At 40.8% G+C, this 5277-nt stretch overlaps 1 long non-coding RNA gene across 1 annotated transcript; it reads right to left on the reverse strand.

Moving 5' to 3' along the window:
- Nucleotides 1-805: 805 nt before the first annotated feature.
- LOC133449273 (uncharacterized) lies at nt 806-4771 on the reverse strand. Its single transcript, XR_009783022.1, has 2 exons — nt 4392-4771; nt 806-2387 (listed from the first exon to the last, which is right to left on the reverse strand). It is a non-coding gene; the product is annotated as an uncharacterized LOC133449273 (long non-coding RNA).
- Nucleotides 4772-5277: the final 506 nt, after the last annotated feature.

Genomic DNA, 5277 nt, shown 5'->3' on the forward strand with positions numbered 1-5277 from the left:
TTACGACTTTATTCTCATAATATTACGACTTTATTGTCATAATATTACGACTTTATTCTCATAAATTGCAACTTTATTCTCGTAATGTTACGACTTTATTCCCATAATATTACGACTTTATTCTCGTAATATTACGACTTTATTCTCATAATATTACGACTTTATTCTCGCAACATTATGACTTTATTCTCGTAATTTCCTTTTTTTTTTTTTTTTTGTCTTAGTTTGGCCCTAATACTACGTCGTGCTTAACAGCTTAACCAGTAATGCTTTTTTTTCAATACAGTTCAATCGCAAAGCTAAATGGCTTAATTTATCCAAAAAAGTGTGTTTATATTTACTTCTACACCTGGAGAGTTGATGATTAATTGCCCTTCAACAAATACAAAATGTCATTGAGTTTTCTTTGTCTGCATTAGCTGTAGAAAGTTGATATTTTCATCCAACGTATGATACATGGCATCAGCAAAATCACTGTTCTTTTTTTTTCATTTAATCGTTGGACAGATTAGTCCTATGAGACTTGACACAGAGACTTGATGCTGCTTTGCCCTGCTGAGTCAGTGCCAGCCGCATGTTCAGCTAATCACATGACAGTAATCTGCACACGTGAACTAACTTCCTCTCCGACTGATCCGTATTATAAGTGAGTGTTATTAAACTACAGTCGTGTGTGTGTGTGTATAGTTTTGTTGCTGTGGTTATAAAATCACCGGCTGCCGGTTTGCAAGCAGCTTTGTTGGGTCACATTTCAGCCATCGCTCCAGATGTGTGCTGTTTTTAATGAATTAAACAGGAAAACATGTAAATGACAAAAGCTTTATTGGAAGTCTGTGTGGTACAACACAGAAAGTGACAGAACAGAGACGAGGAGACAAATGTAAAGGGCTGTCGATAGGTGGAAACACATGCAGACCAGTTGTTTTACTGTACGGTGAAAATGAAATGAGACATTTGTGTCGATGTGGGCCTGTGGTGGACCCAGTTTTCAACAGATGGGATTTCTTTAATAAATCACATACATGACTGACCTGGAAATGGTTAACCCTGTATTTGTTGGGTAACTCGATTGTGTGACGTACTGTATCTCCTCTAATTACCCCAACTAGTTTATGTATTAAAACTAATAATGTGAAATAGTGGGAAATCAATTTATATGAGACTTAGGGCTGGGCGATTTTGGACAAAAATAAAATCCCGATTTTTTTCTCTGAAAACCCGATTTTCGATTTCGATTTTTTTGGTAAAACTACAAAAGACAATGAAATAAATAGTTTCAAATATTTTATCTTTATTTTTAAAGAAAAATAGCAAACAAATTTCCCTATTGGGAATGAAGTGCAATTGAAAGATACTGTAAATCCTCCTTGAGTTTAGTAAAGTGACAACATTTACAATTTTCTTGACCAAACAAAGATGACTAGACGAGCTCTGTCTGTAATGCAGCCAGCTGCAAAAAAGGAAAATCGATTTTCCGATTTTCCTTTTTTTAACATCGTCTTGATTAATACATTCGATTTAGATTTAAAATCGATGAATCGCACAGCCCTAATGAGACTCATAACTATTCTCCTTGCAACACTTTTTGTTTTCCATTCGAAAAAAGTTGAGTTTCTACGGAAGTGTATTGCATTCAGTTAAAAAAAAAAAGCATTGTTTTTCGGGATAATTTTTTCGTTTTTTTTGTGGTATTTTTTACGCCCATACGCCGCCGAAGGTGATTCCGTCTCCTCAGCTGCAAACCGTGCAGATCCAATATTTTCAGCAGTGTCCTGATCATCTCTTGGGCCACCACAAAGCCTAAAGGCATTTCATATGCATCATGTACACCCAAAAACAGGGCGGAAAAAATTATAGCGAAAAAAAAGAGCTTTTTAAATTTTTTTCCAAGTGAATGCAATACGCTTCCGTAAGTTTCCACATGTCCCTACCCGCTTCCCTTCTAGTTTAGACGCTAACAACAGATCAGATCAGATGCTTGAGATACTTTCACCTTTTGCATAGTCAATGCAAAATGGTTATAACTTTTTTCTTTTCTTTTTAAAGCTGAACTGACATCTTGCTCTTCCATAGTTCTCAGAATCAAGCCAGGCCCGTGTCGTTGTCCTCTAAAAGGGTAACTACAACACCGGTCGTACTCTAAAAACGGTCTGCTGTATCATCGCTGGTCTGAGCTTTATTTCTTTCTTGTCCACACTTCAGCATTAATTCAGAGCTGCTCTGCAAGGTTATCCAGATGAAATGTTCAGGAGGAAGTTTTGCCATCGGTGAGGTGACAGCTGGAGGTCCTGCCAAAAACTTTGGTACCCCTGGAGTTCCCTGGAGGACCTTTAGAAGTCGGGCCCCTCCTTCTTCAGGTTCTTGTAGTCTGTGTTGATGGCCACGAACTGTGAAAGGCATGGAGGAATACATTTAAATCTGTTTTGCTTAAATTAAGTTGTCATCTTCTGGTAGGCAAGTTTATTTAAAACAAAAGAAAAAGAAAAACATTAAAAGTGAACCCACCAATTTAAACCCTTGTGCTGTCTTCAAGTCAAGGGAGAAAAGAAGGAATGAAGGAAAGAAGGAAGTAAGGAAGAAAGGGAGAAAAAGAAGGAAGGAAGTAGGAAAGGGAGTAAGGAAGGAGAAAAGATGGAAGGGAGGAAAGAATGAAGTAAGGAAGAAATGAGAAATGAAGGAAGGAAGGAAGGAAGGAAGGAAGGAAGGAAGGAAGGAAGGAAGGAAAGGAAGGAAGGAAGGAAGGAAGGAAGGAAGGAAGGAGAAAAAGAGGGAAGGAAGTAGGAAAGGGAGTAAGGAAGGGAGAAAAGAAGGAATGAAGGGAAAGAAGGAAGTAAGGAAGAAAGAAGAAAAAAGAAGGAAGGAAGGAAGGAAGGAAGGAAGGAAGGAAGGAAGGAAGGAAGGAAGGAAGGAAGGAAGGAAGGAAGGAAGGAGAAAAAGAAGGAAGGAAGTAGGAAAGGGAGTAAGGAAGGAGAAAAGAAGGAATGAAGGAAAGAAGGAAGTAAGGAAGAAAGGAGAAAAAGAAGGAAGTAGGAAAGGAAGGAAGGGAGGAAGGAAGGAAGAAGGAAGGAAGGAAGGAAGGAAGGAAGGAAGGAAGGAAGGAAGGAAGAAAGGAGAAATGAAGGAAGGAAGGAAGGAAGGAAGGAAGGGAAGGAAGGAAGGAAGGAAGGAAGGAAGGAAGGAAGGAAGGAAGGAAGGAAGGAAGGAAGGAAGGAGGGGAGAAAAGATGGAAGGGAGGAAAGAAGGAAGTAAGGAAGAAAGGAGAAACAAAGGAAGGAAGGAAGGAAGGAAGGAAGGAAGGGAAGGAGGAAGGAAGGAAGGAAGGAAGGAAGGAAGTAGGAAAGGGAGTAAGGAAGGGAGAAAAGATGGAAGGGAGGAAAGAATGAAGTAAGGAAGAAAGGAGAAACGAAGGAAGGAAGTAGGAAAGGGAGTAAGGAATGGAGAAAAAGGAAAGAAGGGAGGAAAAACAAAGAAGGTAATAAAGGAACGAATGACAGAAGGGAAGTAGGAAGAAAAGGAGGGTAAAAAAGGAGGAAAAGAGGAAAGGAAGAAGGAAGGAGAGAGCATGGCAGGAGGAAAGAAGGATGAAGAATTGGGTCATTTTGACCCGAAGACAGCACAAGGGTTAAACACAGTTTACAACACTTTCTTGCCGCAAATGTTTTCTTTTTCATATAGAGACTTTTTTTTCTATTTTCTGTTGAAAAGCATATCAAGACAATGATCTGAGTAAGTCACGCTGCGTGCTTTTGTCCTGCAAACTTTACAGCCATCCTGCAATAAAAAGGAAGAAGCTGATTTTCTCGCCCGCCCTCAGCGGTCATTATTTTCTCACTATGCTTGTCTTGTGATTGGTCTGCCATTAAAATCCTTCACCTCTCCCCCTTCTCCTTCCATCATTCTTATTTCCTCCTCCTCATTATGATTATTGTTTGTACTTCAGTGGAATTCTGATGCGAGACCTTTGCCTCGCTATCAAGAATTAAACATGCCACGCTCTGACCTTTCTGCCTGCCGCGACTTCCATCCCGCTGGCAGGAACCCCAGGCTTGAAACCCCTGAAAATGCTCTCTTTCTGAAAAAAAAAAAAAAAACGCATCCCACCTAATCTCATTGGAACCCATCAAATGGATGTTTTGTTTTCATTTTGTTTCCTCCCGTTTCCCCGTGTGCTATTTTTGACTGGCGGTGGTAATATTTTTATAAGTTCATCAACCACCAAGCGCTCCATCTGCCTGCTCCTCACATTTTGTTTTGCTAACAGCCATTATATTCTGATGTTGTTTTTCAAACGGTGGTTTATCTCACTGGTAAATTAATTCACAGTACTTTCAAAGACTATAATGATGCCATTCTTTTCTCCAAATGTCATACAGTGAGGGGAGAGCCATCACCTTATACTGGAAGGTTGGATCCAGCTTGTTCCAGGCTCAGGGTTGTTGTTTTTGTTCCAGCTGCAGATGTGGAAAGATTCACAAAAAATGGGTATATAAGACAGGAAAAAGTAAGAGCAACAAATAACAAATTTTGACGAGCACACGTGCAAGCGTGCATATAAGAATTACAGATCATGATATAACAAACAAAGAGAACAGAGAAGCAGAAGACAGGAGGGAGGGGAAAAAAAGACTAACACACACACATACTGGACGGAGACTGAAGTTGGAAAAACAAAGGGAGCGATTATGAGATGAGGGGATCTCAGCCCAATGACTTGGCAGTTCTCCTTTGTTCATTAACCAAAGTCTGGATTTCGCAGAACTCTGCTGCGACTGTCCATCCCTCCACTTCTCCCTTTACCTCCCCCTCCCACCTCCGCCAGCACCCACGCGCTGCCAAAGCGCAAACAAAGAGACGGGGATGGCAGAGCGAGAGCGCGTGCCTCCCTCCGTTTCTGTCCATTAGCACAAACCCACCCATCACCAGCTGGTGATGAGGTCACGCTTCATGACTGACCCCTGGAACAAGGGGTTCTGTTTGTGTGGCCCCAAACAGCACACGACCCGTCCACGTTTGCTTTGAGAGGATCGTCGAGTTCAGCGGGGTTGCTTCATATCTAAAAAAATATGGGAACTGAAGGGAAAATTGGGGATTTTTATGTTTTTTGATAATGCTGTCAGACACTTGAAACAACAGCATGTGTCCATCAGCTGCAGATACTTAACAAACATGTTCACTTGGCTGCGTTTTCATCGCTGTGTTACGTTTGATTACCGTTCTGAAGCAGCAGCTGGACGGGATGTTCTTGATCCATATGGATCCAACGGGCAACATGTTGTG

This window comes from Cololabis saira, chromosome 8, assembly GCF_033807715.1.
Source record: "Cololabis saira isolate AMF1-May2022 chromosome 8, fColSai1.1, whole genome shotgun sequence".
Lineage (NCBI taxonomy): Eukaryota > Metazoa > Chordata > Actinopteri > Beloniformes > Belonidae > Cololabis > Cololabis saira.